At 38.8% G+C, this 15,363-nt stretch overlaps 1 protein-coding gene across 1 annotated transcript in view; it reads left to right on the top strand.

Moving 5' to 3' along the window:
* The window catches only part of MAEA (macrophage erythroblast attacher, E3 ubiquitin ligase), a 119,230-nt gene that overhangs the window by 926 nt on the left and 102,941 nt on the right, over positions 1-15,363 (top strand). The gene's annotated exons all lie outside the window — the stretch shown is intronic.

The raw sequence follows: 15,363 nt of genomic DNA, 5'->3' as shown, positions 1-15,363 counted from the left end.
CCCCAGGTGGGAGGTGAATTGCATAGGCTGGCCAGACATCATAAAATGAGCAAAGAAAAATCTAAACTGACCATTAAGGGTAAATATTGCTGACAATAAGATCTGTTGAACTGGGGAATAGTCTCCCAGAGGAAGTGGTGGATTGATCATTTAGAATATTTTTTATATATATATTAGATCAACCAATTCAACTGCAGTTGAATTTACTGTCGGGAACTAATCTTGCGCTGGCTAAATGGGAGTCAGGAGAGATGAGCTGGTCTGCTTAATAGGCCTTTTTGTCTGATTTAACTAGAATATGTCTGATTTAACTAGAATATAGTTTTTCATATAGTGTGTATCAAAAACGTTATACAAAGTAAACTTTTGGGCTTAAGTCATGTTTTACTTTCATATAGTGTTGTGTGGTTGGTTTTTTTGTTTGTTTTTGTTGTAGGTTTCTGCCCATGTTCTTCCCATCTGTCTCTTGCTCTTCCCTTCTTCCTCCTGTCCTACCTCCTCATTTCCCCTTCACCCTTGGGACTATCTTGATTCCCATTTTATATCTGAAGATTTATTTTCCCTATCATCCTGAAGTACTTAAGGCTTGACAGTATGTGGGTTAAATTTTAAGTCCCCTTAGAAAGGCACTGTTGGTACGTTCCACAGCCAGCAACAATGTTAAGAAATTCATAGACAAAGAAGCCTGTTTCAATGGTTTATTTATTGATACATTCATATTGTGTTTAGACAATCTTTCATATTCCTCAGTATTTACATCTAGTGAGAGTCAATTGTTTGCTTTTTGTGCTCTCTTTATAACATTTAAGGCTATCTACTAAGTGTCGCCCATTTGAAGAAGAAGGCAGTCATTTTAAACTAGTTTTAAGGCATTTTTCAAGTCTACTATTTACTCTTGATGAGGGATTTTTGCAGCATTTTAATGAGAATAAAATATTCCTTGTATTGTCATGAAATATTCAAACTAAACAGCTTGAGTAAACAGCCTTGTATTAACAGTGTTAAATGTCATAAGGGCGATGTTTAGATGGCACTTAATTCTTTTTCTGTTTTGTATCTCCCCCCACCCCTCAGTGCTCCAGAAGCTTCCTTTCTGTTTAATATTAGTTCTTATTACAAAAAAACTCTTGAAGCAGTTACTATTTAGTTACCACTTGCATTTATCCCCTTAAGTTTCCTTGACACTGGAGATTTCAAACCATTATCCATGCTAGAGAAAACAATTTTTTGGTAGAGGTGAAAACGACGGAGTGAATTTTCATCTCTAGTTGGTTGTTAAGAACTTAAAACAGTCTATATAAAACATGCATATAAACTTATTATGGTAACTGTGGTGGCAGCTATAATATTTTGTTACCCATCTGTGGACACTGGCAATTTTCTCTAATTGATGCAAGTAAACTATAAAGGAGGTCAGAACTACATTTATATCCTTCCTGTTTCCTCCCTTTAACTTGCTCATGCCCAAATCACTAGATAATAGTAGTTGTGTAATAGCTCTACATTACAGTATGTTCCATAAGAGTGCCTTTCATGGCAAGGAGTGCTTACGACTCTCTATATAGGGAAAATCCCTCTTATTGCTAAATTGTGGTCAATTCTGGAGTGGAAGTGCATCAACATTCTGCTTCAGCAATTCTGCACGGTATTATTTTTCAAGGGAAAGTAGTGACTTACTCAGCTGAATCTACAGGAGTAATTTAAGTGTACAGAATGTAACTACTTATGCTGTCTTCCTCCTCGGGACATGAAAGTTACTTGCTATCTTTCCCCAAAAAAGTTCCATTGATCTCTAATAAACCCCACTGATAGGGAATTTTGCTTTACATCTCATCTGAATGCATAATACATGAAGCCTCCAATATGCATTGATAAAAGGAAATTAAAGGGTGTCAACACTCTGAGCATGGTATTACAAAGGAATCTCACAAAACTGGGTGACTGGGCAACAAAATGGCAGATGAAATTCAATATTGATAAATGCAAAGTAATCCATATTGGAAAACATAATCCCAACTGTACATATACAATGATGGGGTCTAAATTAGCTGTTACCATTCAAGAAAGAGATCTCGGTGTCCTTGTGGATAATTCTCTGAAATCATCCACTCAATGTGCAGCGGCAGTCAGAAAAGCAAACAGATTGTTGGGAATCTTTAGGAAAGGGGTAGACAATAATACAGAAAATATCATATTGCCTCTCTATAAATTCCTGGTATGCCCACATCTTGAATACTGTATGCAGATCTGGTCACCCCATCTCAAAAAAGATATATTGGAATTGGAAAAGGTACCGAGAAGGGCAACAAAAATGGTTAAGGGTATGGAACAGCTTCCATATGAGGAGAAATTAATAAGACTGGGACTTTTCAGCTTGGAAAAGAGATGACTTGGGGGGAGAAAGTGAATAAGGAACATAAGAACATAAGTGTTATTTACTCCTTGTAATACTAGAACTAGGTATCACCAAATATAATTAATAGACAGCAGGTTTAAAACAGACAAAAGGAAGTACTTCTTCACACAACTCGCAGTCAACCCGTGGAACTCTTTGCCAGAGGATGTTGTGAAGGCCAAGACTATAACAAGGTTAAAAAAAGAATTACCGTATATACTCTATCATAAGCCGGTTCGTTTATAAGCCTACTCCCCCAAAATGGATAAGTAAAGATGGAAAATTTTTATAACCCATTCATAAGCTGACCCTATAATTCAGGGGTCAGCAAACTTTGGCTCCCGGGCCATCAGGATAAGCCGCTGGTGGGCCGAGATGGTTTGTTTATCTCGAGCGTCCGCAGGCACGGAGGTAAACCTAAGTAAACAAAGTGTCCCGGCGTGCCAGCTGCTTACCCTGACGGGCCGGGACAGCAACTGGTGGGGAAATTTTTTGGGGGGGAGAAGCTGGGAGTCAGGGGATTAACCCCTGTGACCACCCCCCACATCAGCCCACCTCTAGCCTGGGACCCCCACACTCTCCCCATCCGATCCCTTCCCACTTTATCTGGGGAGGGCCAGGGGAGGATGTCTCTGACCTGGCTGGAGCTGCTCCGGTGGGCTGGGCGGCGCGGCCGGAGCCTGCCAGCCCCGGAGCTGCAGCTGCTTCGGAGGCTGGGGGGAGAGCAGCGTGGCCAGAAGCAGAGAGACTCTGGCCCTGCCTCTTCCCGTCTGTCTCTGCTGGCTGTGCTGCCTCTCCTTGCTCCCTCTGTTGGGGGGAGAGGCTGTGTCCCACCTCTTCCTCTCTATACCCGTTCATACTCCAACCCCCTTCTCTGGTGCTTCCCTTTTTTACTAAAAAAATTCGGCTTATGAACGAGTATATATGGTAGATACATTCATAGAGGATAGGTCCATCAATGGCTATTAGCTAGGATGGGCAGGGATGTAAAATCATGCTCTGAAGTGTTCCTAGGCTCTGTTTGCCGGAAGCTGGGAATGGGCAACAGGGGATGGATCACTTGATTACCTGTTCTGTTCATTCCCTCTGAAGCACCTGGCATCATCCAATGTTGGAAGACAGGATACCGGGCTAGATGGACCATTGGTCTGACCCAGTATGGCCATTCTTCTGTTCTTAAAGTAGTGGAGCTGGACTCAGTGTAGCATTCTCTGATGGAAGGTACCTAGTTCTTCTGAGCTGTGCAGAGTAGTTTACCAATACACCTTAAGTGGGACAGTGGGAGAAAATGAATAGATATACTGTATGTTGTTTCCATCCTGCACTCAGGCCAACCTTGACTGTCAAACAAAATCCTGTATATAAATTAAGGTTCTAATTATGTCTTGGATTTGCTGAAATATCCAAGAGCAATATTCAAGTGACTTACAGTATCATCAGAAACTTTTGAGGGAATAGCTGCATTATTATTTCAGTGGGTGCGATTTGGAGAGAAGAGGAGGGGAACAGAAGAGGCAAGACTTCATACTCTTTAACATGTACTTGATACAGCATAGATGGTACCAAAAAAAAAAAAGAGGATTTGCAGAATAGGAGTATGATCTTGCGGTTATCTGCAAGCAACCCCATCCATTTTACTAAATAAAATATGTATAGAGAAGTGGGTAGTCTGACATACTATTGCTGTTTCTCTGCAGTTGGGCTCAGTGCAAGCATTCTCTAAATTTTCCTATAGCAACCTTTTGAAGTAACTTTGATGTTGAAGAACCATCAGGCTTTGGATCTAATGGGACCCACTCCTTTGCCCTGGCAATCAAGTATATTTGTTTAGTACAACCAAAGTAAGAAAATATACTTATGAGCAGAGACATGCATAATTTTATAAACCAGTATTAGAGTGGCTATGGACTGTAGATTTCATTTTCTGACTTCAGGTAAGCTGTTGCACCTGCAGAAAATCATTTTAAGTATGGAATTTCCTGATGCTTTGAGGAGGAGGGATCCTATTAGCATTTGCTTCAAAACAGGACACTAATAATTAAGTTGAACTTGTAGTATATTTGCTTGTAGTCCTCTTCCCTCCTCAACAACGCTTTGTATCACTTTTGTTTCCAGATTATTAACTCTCTGGCATTGGCTTCCTATGTTTGTACAGTACCTAACCTATTTGGCATCTCTGGGCACTACTGTAATACTATTACATAATTGTAAAATTATCTGAATTAGTGAAAGCTGCTAGAAAACAGAAGTAAAGGAAACTTATCAAATTCTCTTCGTTCTTGCTAAATCCTGAATGAAGAGCATTTCAGAGCTTAAGCGTCATGAAACATAGTATAAAAATACATGCAAGCTTTCTTTGTCCTGCATTCTTTAATCAGTTCTTGCTTCCTTAGTGTATCTCACTTTCTTTTAAACCCCTCCCCATGATCCTTTGCTATACTAATCCATGTATTAATCAGTATGACACCTTATCTCTAGGCCTATACATTTGGCAAACAACTGTTTTGGCAGCCATATATTTGCTGGCAGGGCATGATAGCAAAATCATTCGGTGCCTGTAAACATAAGATGTCGCCTGCATGATATACTTGGCCTTTCTTAGCCCAGGGCCTGAAAATATACTATGTAGAAATACTGTATGTTCATATGCAAGGATTTACATATAAATTGTAGCATATTTCACAAATTGTAAAATTGTCATGCCTTTTTGCTTAAATAAAGCAAGATGCAGGCGGATGCTAGGACACCTAAGTGCCACTCTGAGGCCAGATGGCTTTAACTGGCCCAAACACCATGAGTTAACTGCTGCATAACCTCTCTACTTTAATTATCATCTTAACTTTCATAAACATACACTGTCTAAATGAGCTAACTTTGGTTATACAAATTTCCTTCACAAACCAATATAATCATCTTGTGTGAAGTGCTGTCACTTGAACTACGATGGAGTTGAAGGATATTATATGATCCAGTAGGAGTTGTGGCATTATTTATTTGTATTACAGTAGTACCTATGAGGCCCTAACCAAGACTGACTCCATTGTGTTAGGCACGTCCAAACACATATTGAAGACTGTCTCTTTCCCTGAGGAGTTTGTAATCAAGCTATACAAGACAGGCAAAAGATTGGAGAAACAGATGAAGCAACTTTGGCTTTCTCAACCATGGGATGCTGCTCCAGGAAGGAGGACTGCTGGGAATAGATGTGGTTCATGTGACCAAGAAGAAGACCATCTTTGGATACACTCACCAACCTAATGAGGAGGGCTTTAAACTAGGTAAAAAGGGGGCAAGTGACAAAAGCCCATAGGTAGTTTTTTTTGTTTGTTTTTTTTAAAGGCAATTTTAAAATTAGATGTTGTGGAAGGGTGGGAAATGGAAAATTACAATTGGGTCATAGGATTAATGAGGGAGAACTGTGAGGGAGTTTATACAACACCCTAGATATTTGTACACAAATATAAGGACTATGGCAAATAAAGAGGAAGAACTGGAAATATTAGTACTAGGGCTGTCAAGCAATTAAAAAAATTGTGATTAATCATGCTGTTAAACAATAGAATACCATTAATTTAAATATTTTTGGATGTTTTCTACATTTTCAAATGTATTGATTTCAATTACAACACAGTATACAAAGTGTACAGTGCTCACTTTTTATTACAAATATTTGCACCGTAAAAAACAAAAGAAATAGTATTTTTCAATTCACCTAATACAAGTACTGTAGTGCAGTTTTTTACCATGAAAGTTGAACTTAAAAATGTACAATTATGTACAAAAAAACCTGCCTTCAAAAATAAAAATGTACAATTATGTACAAAAAAACCTGCCTTCAAAAATAAAACAATGTAAAACTTTGAGCCTACAAGTCCAATCAGTCCTACTTCTTGTTCAGTCAATCAGTAAGAGAAAAAAGTTTGTTTACATTTGCAGAAGATAATGCTGCCTGCTTCTTGTTTACGATGTCACCTGAAAGTGAGAACATGTGTTTGCATGGCACTGTTGTAGCCGGCATCACGAGATATTTCCATGCCACATGTGTTAAAGATTCATATGTCCCTTCATGCTTCAACCACCATTCCAGAGGATGTGCATCCACGCTGATGACGGGTTCTGCTCGATAATGATCCAAAGAAGAGTGGATATCATCGATGTTCATTTTCATTATCTGACTCAGATGCCACCAGCAGAAGGTTAATTTAATTTTTTTGGTGGTTTGGGTTCTGTAGTTTCCGCATCTGAATGTTGCTCTTTTAAGACTTCTGAAAGCATGCTCCACACCTCATCCCTCTCAGATTTTGAAAGACACTTCAGACTCTTAAATCTTGGATCGAGTGCTTTAGCTATCTTTAGAAATTTCACATTTGTATCATCTTTGCATTTTGCCAGATTTGCAGTGAAAGTGTTCTTAAAAAGAACAACGTGTGCTGGGTTATCATCCGAGACTGCTATAACATGAAATATATGGCAGAATGCAGTTAAAACATAGCAGGAGACCTACAATTCTCCCTCAAAGAGTTCAGTCACAAATTTAATTAACATATTTTTTTAACTAGCGTCATCAGCATGGAAGCATGTCCTCTGGAACGAAGGCCGAAGCATAAAAAGGCATATGAATCTTTAGCACATCTGGCACGTAAATAACTTGCGATGCCAGCTACAACAGTGCCATGCGAATGCCTGTTCTCACTTTCGGGTGATATTGTAATTAGGAAGTGGGTAGCATTATCTCCCATAAATATAAACAAGCTTGTTTGTCTTAGCAATTGACTGAACAAGAAGTAGGACTGAGTGGACTTGTAGGGTCTAAAGTTTTACTTTGTTTTTTGAGTGCAGTTATGTAATAAAAAACCCTACATTTGTAAGTTGCACTTTCATGATAAAGAGTTTGTACTACAGTACTTGTATGAGGTGAATTGAAAAATACTATTTCTTTTATCACTTTTACAGTACAAACACTTGTAATAAAAATAATATAAAGTGAGCACTGTACATTTTGTATTCTTTCTAATTGAAATAGATATATTTGAAAATGAAGAAAAACATCCAAAAATATTTAATACATTTCAATTGGTATTCTGTTGTTTAAAACTGCGATTAAAAAAACTTCAATTAAAATTGCGATTAATTTTTTTGAGGTAATCACATGAGTTAACTCTTGTGATTAATCAACAGCCCTAATTAGTACATGAGCTAAATTATGACTTGATGTGACAAAGTGGGAACTTTCTGTAATATTTTTATGAATTATTTGCATGGAGTGACTTTCTTGACTTGAGGTTGTTAACTAGTGGGTGCAGAAGCGTTCTAATGCCCTTGTTGCATTGAAGATGTTCGTGTCAAGTAAGTGTCTGGGGTGCTCTGTATGGGTCATTAGGGATTGGCTGAAACTGGTCAATATCAATGGAGGATTTGGAAAGACAATAGGAACCCCAAGGACTGAGCAGTGACACTTATCTGTGGGAAACTCAGGCAAGCAGAAGATGTGAATGCAGCCTGGGTGTGCAGGAGGAACTTAATGGTCCGCAAGGTGATCAGAGACTGGGACAAGAGCTGGCCTTTGAGAGACATAGCAGCTGTCACCTGGGACTGACAAAGAGAGCGAGCGAGATGGAGTCAGAGACAAAATGGATGCTGCAGCAGCGTGACTGGGTAAAGCGCTGACTTTAGTCAGCCTGAACTCTTTCTTTACCTTTGCTTCTCCTTGCTAACCTAAGGACTTCCCAGTTCTGTATTCCAGTTGACTAATAAACCTTACTCTGTTCTGAAAAGGCTACCTGGTGTCACTAAAAATAGATGTGGAGGTCTGATTCCTCAAGAGGGCAAAAAGTCTCTGAGTGGGAGTCTATTTCAGTTGGACTTACTGGGCAGAGCTCACTTTGTGAAACTGAAGTGCTAGAGGCTCAATCTAGGAGATGTTGAGGCTGTGTGACCCACCTTTAGGAGAGTGGGACCCTGGGGGGTCTGGCATACTGAAGAGGTCCCTCCAAGGAATTGTTTAAAAAATGGAGCATAGTACAGATCCTGTGGAACTGGCATCACTGAGAACTGATGGGATAGATATCATGACTGAAATATTGGTATAGAGGGGTAAAGCTTGTTCAGGAAAAAGGGAAGGTGTTGCATTATACCTCAAGAATATATACACTTGTTCTTAGGTGAGAGATCAGTTGAAAGTCTCTGGGTGAAGGAAAAAGGGGGGGGAAACAGGGTAGCATGGTAAATATACTCTAGTCCACCAAATCAGGAGGAGGTGGATGAGGCATTTCTGGAACAAATAACAGAAATATCCAAAACACAAGACCTGGTAATAATGGGGGTGGTGGGGGGACTTTAAATACTCAAACATCTGCTAGAAAAGTTATATAGCAAAACACAAAAATCTCCAATATGGTCTTGGACTATACTGGGGACAACTTTTTTTTCCAGAAAGTGGAAGAAGTAACAAAGAGACAACCATTTTAGCCTTGATTCTGACCAACAGGGGGGAATTTTTTGCAAATCTGAAGACTGAAGGTAATTTGGGAGAAAGTGATCATGAAATGACAGATTTTGTGATTCTACGGACAATAAGTGAAAGCAGCAGAATAAGGACAATGGACCTCAAAAAAGCAGACTTTAACAAACACAGAAACTGGTAGGTAAGGTCCCTTGGGAAGAAAATCTAAGGGAAAAAGAGTTGTGGAGAGCTGGCAGTTTTGCATAGACAATGTTAAAGGCATAACAGCAAACTATTCTGGTTGAAGGAAGAATAGTAAGAGGCCAATATCACTGTATCAGGAGCTGTTTAAGGACCCCCTACCCACCACAAATCATAAAAAGTGGAAGCATGGACAAATTGCTAAGGATGAGTATAAATAATCCGTTTAAGCATGTAGGGACAAAATCAGAATGGATAATGCACCAAATGAGTTACATCTGGCAAGGGAATTAAAGGCAAGAAGAAGAGGTCCTATAAATATATTAAGATCAAGAGAGAGACAAAGAAAAGTCTAGGTCTACTTACCTAGCAGGGAAAGAGAGCTAATAACGGATGACACCAAGAAGTCTGAGGTGTTTGCCTGTTTTGTTTGTCTTCACTAAAAAGGTTAATTATGTTCAGATGATTAGCATAATAAATATTAAAAAGGGGGAAGGAGCATAAGCCAGAATACGGGGAAAAACGGGTTAAAAATATTTAGATAACTTGTGTGTATTCAAGTTGGTGTAAGGCCTGACAAAATTCATCCTAGAGTATTTAAGGACACAATCTCTGAACAGTTAACAATTATCTTTGAGAACTCATGGAGGATTGGTGAGGTCCCTGAGGACTGGAGAAGGGCAAACATAGTACCTATCTTTAAAAAGGGGAACAAAGAGGACCCTGGGAATTAGACCAGTCAGTCCTATCTTGACACCTGGAAAGATACTGGATCAAATTATTAAATAATTAATTTGTAAGCACCTAGGATACTAGGGTGATATGTTATAGCCAACATGGATTTGTCAAGAACAAATCATACCAAACCAACCTACTATCCTTCTTTGACAGGGGCATTTGTCTAGTGCAGGGGTAGGCAACCTATGGCACGCGTGCCAAAGGCAGCATGCGTGCTGATTTTCAGTGGCACTCGCACTGCCTGGGTCCTTGCCACCGATCCGGGGGCTCTGCATTTTAATTTAATTTTAAATGAAGCTTCTTAAACATTTTAAAAACCGTATTTACTTTACATACAACAATAGTTCAGTTATATATTATAGACTTACAGAAAGAGACCTTCTAATAACGTTAAAATGTATTACTTGCACGTGAAACCTTAAATTAGCATGAATAAATGAAGACTCGACACACCACTTCTGAAAGATTGCCGACCTCTGATCTACCCCATTCTTGACAGATGTTTGTCTAAGCTGTTCTTAAAAACCTGCAATGAAGAGGATTCCACAACCTGCCCTTGAAGCCCATTCCAGTCCTTAACTATCCTTATAGTAGGAAAGATTTTCCTAATATTTAACCTAAAATCTCCCTTGCGGCAGGACAAGAAGTGATCAGCTTAACCTATCTTCAGTGGACATGGAAAACAATGGATCAGCCCTTAACACATTTGAAGACTGATGGGGGACCTGCAGAGCCCCCCAGACCGGTGGCCAGGACCCAGGCAGTGTGAGTGCCACTGAAAATCAGCACGCATGCTGCCTTTGGCACGCGTGCCATAGGTTGCCTACCCCTGTTGTAGATATACTTGGCCTTGCTTCAGTGCAAGGGACCGGATTTGATGACCTCTTGAGGTTCCTTCCAGCCCTACATTTCTATGATTCTGTGACTTGCTTAAGGTCACACAGGAGGACTGTGTTAGAGCCAGGCGTTCTAGTTGACTCTTGACAGCGAGATATCTTTGACATTACTTTTGTGTTCAAATACTTCTCTTAAAAGGACAAAGCTTTAAAAAGTGTCTAGTGGAACTTTGCTTTTAGAAGGGGAGTCAAAGATGGCAGCTATTTAAAAAAAAAAAAAAAGGGTGGTGGGAGTGACAGTTTCCACCACATTTCTAATGTATGCCACTACACAAACCCTAAGATTGATGACAGTTGGATTATATAAGGATGCAAGAGATCATTGTACAACAGCAAAATGATCTAGCAAGATGTTGGCTGAATTTTGTAAATGAGAAACTTGCACAGAACGACATAGGTGACTAAAGGAGATTCATTAAATTTTCTTGTATAATTGTTCCTATGGAAAAGTTTAATCCCCCTCCCCCAAAAATCTGTATTTGATTTGCTTCTTTTGTACAAGTGTATATGTTAGTTGAACTGTGTCAATTTGTTATCCTAGACACTATTAGTTCATTCTCTTGAAGTGTTGAAATAGCAGACAAAATTCTGAGCAATATTTTATTTATATAAAGATAGATATCTCTCAGTGTCAAGTTTAGAGCAGCTAAAACCCTTGAATAAAAATAGTATTAAAGTGAAATAGTATTATGAAACTGACATGTTTGTAACTGAGGGAAGTTCATGTTTTGCACAACGTTTTTTCCCCTAAGCATCATAATTTTTGGAAAATCTCACACCCTACCACACAGACTTAGAAAATTAAGATTACTGCATAGGAAAACTTAGTCCACCTTTGAACTTTGGCTCTTAATTCTTGATATGAACACTTGTGAGAAATAAAAATTTAAACCCAACCACTCGTCCTAGGTCTCGTATCTATCTATCTATCTAATCTATATTTATTTATTTATTTATTAGCCTTTGGTTAAAGGTAGGCCAGCAACTCCAGGAAAAATTATTACTACTGTAGAGGAAAATATTACTACTGTAGAGGAAAACAGTGGGTCATGGTTTAGTGGGCTGATAACAGGGCTTGGAATCAGAAGAATTGGGTTCTGTTAATGGTTCTGCAAATTAGTGGCAATATAAATTACTTTTCTAACCCATATGTAAAATAGAGATAATGCCAGCTCAACTCTGTGAAATAATCTGAGATTGACAGATGAAGTGCTGTAGTATACAAGTGATAAATTTATTGCATTACTCCTACACAAAAATGCTTTACCTATTGCTGGTCCACAAAGTAATCTAGTCTCATGTGCAGAATAAGTTACTCTATCTGAAGAATGATAGATGAGGAGTGCAGTACTATTTTACATATCCTGTCCAAGTGTGTGGACCTTATTTGGTATAAAAAAAGGAGAGCTTGCTGCTCAGACGTGTGTCCTGGATGGGTTGACCTCTATTTTGATTTTGGGATTTTTCTTTCTCTTGTTTACAATTAAAGTATGTAGGAGGCATTGCATTCTGCCTCTGCTTCTCTGCTACTGCACCTTTCCTCTTGTGCACAACACTCCTAGCTCACTCTTTCGCATTTCTGCTTTTCGGGACTGTCTCATTACTGCCACTGTTTGACTTTGTTTTTCTCTTAGTTGCCCAGGAAAATTTAACCTCTGCCTTAATAGACCAAAAAGGGGGTGGCCGTGTGTGTGGCTCTTTTTTATTTTTTTTATTTATTTATTTATTTATTTTATTTTTGGTTGAATTTAGTTTATCTTGAATGAAAAACCTGTAAAGATTCAGGCTAACACAGAAGCATAGGCCAAAACATGGCCAGCTAACACAGCTTCAGGCACATTAACCTGTGTTTATAGTGCTTTTAATTTGTGTTAAGATAACATAATTGGGGGAAAAAAACCCTTTGTTTTTCCTGTCAAAACAGGGTCTTAGATGCAATGTTTTAGGTCTCTCTATTTATTTATTTATTTATTTATTTATTTATTTAAAATCCCCTTTGTGTTCACCATTAGACTGGTTTGTAATCATGTGACTGCAGTGGTCACAGTTTGTGGATTCTCTTAACTTTAATACTACTACTAATAAAAATAGTGTTTGTACTGCACTAGCACCCAAAGGCCCAAATTGGGATCAAGAACTTTTTTGTTAGGAAGCACAAGAAGGCATGATGCCTGGCTCAAAGAAATTAAAATGTATCCAGGATCCTTTTTATGCTAATTCTTTAATCACTGGATAAACTGACCGGGCTAATCTGCTGACCCACATTTAGTAGGGGAGCATGTGAAACTGCAACCTACCAGTCCAATTTTTGTTTCTCTACATTTTGTCCAACAGTCATAGAATCATAGACAAGTAGGGCTGGAAGGGACCACAAGAGGTCATCTAGTCCAGCCTCCCTGTGCAGAGGCAGGAGTAAGTATACCTAGAGTCCTAGACCATCCCTGACAGGTGTTTGTGTAACCTGTTCTTAAAGATCTCCAAGATGGGGATTCCACAACCTTCTTAGGTAACCTGTTCAAGTGCTTAACTATTCTTGTTGTTAGGAAAAAACTAATTTTTAACTTGGATCTCCCTTGCTGCAAACTAAGCTGATTGCTTCTTTACCTGCCCGTGGTGGATTTGCAGAAGAATTGATTGTTAGCCTCTTTGTAACAACCTTTTACATATTTGATGACTGTTATGTCCTCAGACAGTCTTCTCTTCTCTAGACTAAACATGCTCAATTCTTTCATTATTTCTTCATAGGTCATATTTTCTAAAAGACTTATAATTTTTGTAGCTCTCCTCTGGACTCTCTCCAATTTGTTCACATATTTTACTGAAGTTTGGTGCCCAAAACTGGGCACAATATTCCAGCCACTGCCTCGCCAGTGCTAAATTGAACAGGTAATTACCTCTCGTGTCTTAAGACGCTCCTGTTAATACATCCCAGAATTATGCTTGCCTTTTTTCCCCTCACTATCACACTGTTAACTCATATTCAACTTGTCATCCATTATAATCTCCCCAGATCCTCTTCTGCAGTACTGCTGCCTAGCCAGTTATTCCTGGTTTTGTGTTTGTGCATTTGATTTCCCCCCCCCCCTTTCTAATTGTAGCACTATGCACTTCATCTTGTTGATTTCAGACCAGTTCTCCAAATTATCAAGATGACTTTTGAATTCTAATCTTGTCCATCAAAGTGCTTGCAACCCCACCCAGATTGCTGTCATCTGCAAGTTTTTACCAACATACGCTCCCCTCCTTTATTCAGGTTATTAATGAAAATATTGGATAGTACAGAGCCAAGACAGACTCTTGTGGACCCCACTACATTTGCCTCCTCCCCCCCAGTTTGACAGCAAATCATTGATAATTACACTGAGTCTGATCTTTAACTCAGTTTTGCATCCATCTAATATTTCATCTAAATCATATTTCTGTAGTTCGCTTATGAGAATGTCATGTAGGACAGTGTCAAAAGCCTTAGTTATGTCCAGATACATCATGTCTACAAATTTTCCCCTTTCCATTAAGCCAGTAACCCTGTCAAAGAAGGACGTTAGTTTGGTTTGGCGTGACTTGTTCTTGACAAATCCATGTTGGCTGTAACTTATCACCCTATTATCTGCTAGGTGCATACAAATTGAATGTTAATAATTTGTTCCAGTATTTTTGAGGATTGAAGTTAAGATGACTGGTTTCATTCTCAATGTCCTCCTTTCCCCCCTCTTTTTTTTTTTTTTTTTGAAGATGGATACTATTTTTGCTCTTCTCCAGTCTTCTAAAATCCCACCCATCCTCCATGAGTTCTCAAAGATAATCACTGCTGGTTCAGAGATTGCCTTGGCTAGTTCCTTAAGTATGCTAGGATGTTTCTTCATACACTGCTGGCTTTAGTAAATCTAACTTATCTAAGTATTTTAACCTCCTTTTTCCCTATTCTCTCCCCAGATTCTTCTCCCTTCTAATATTATGTTAAGCAACTGCCCCATAAACTTACCCATGTGTGTATGTCTCACTTACATGCACTTGTCTGTACACATGTACTTTTATATTAATTAGCATTTGGACGTCTTCCATACCTAGAATCTTGTTCTGTTTTTTATTAGTAACTCTATTAATGTTAAAGAGCACACATGGAGACATCAGCAAAAGTCATGCTCACCATGATTAAAGGTATTGTGTTCACATCACACTTGCCCTAGATACAAAAACATAAGGCAAGAAGCTGGATATTGCACATGTATGAACTCATTCTGGTACTTTTTTGTTTAAAGAAGGGGGAAAAAAAAAATCTCCTGAGACTTTATTGTGGTTTTGACATTGCAATGCTAGAAGTTGCAGAATCAGTAACTCATGCCAAACAGCTTTACTAACAAGGGTGGGAAAGTTCAGATATCTTTTACAAAACTACAAATGTAAGTGAAGAGTGGTTGCTTCAACTACATGTCTTGATGTTAGGCCAAAACTAGAGATTATTTAAAACATGCGCATGTCTGCGCGCGCACACACACACACTTGATAGAGTTGAAAAGTTCTGTTAAAAAGGACTAACCATAACAGAGAGATTGTTCCATGTCCTCCGATTTGTGACTGCATGGAGCACGCTCCCTCCCTTTATAACCGCAAAACAGTCCTGTGACGACAACTTCTTTTACGTATGTGGAAAAGTAAACCTTTTGAATTTTTAGCTATCAATCTTGTACTGT

Source organism: Emys orbicularis, chromosome 5, assembly GCF_028017835.1.
Source record: "Emys orbicularis isolate rEmyOrb1 chromosome 5, rEmyOrb1.hap1, whole genome shotgun sequence".
In the NCBI taxonomy this organism is placed as follows: Eukaryota; Metazoa; Chordata; order Testudines; family Emydidae; genus Emys; species Emys orbicularis.
Note: the sequence above shows the minus strand (reverse complement) of the source record. Positions and strands in the feature narration are given on the sequence as shown.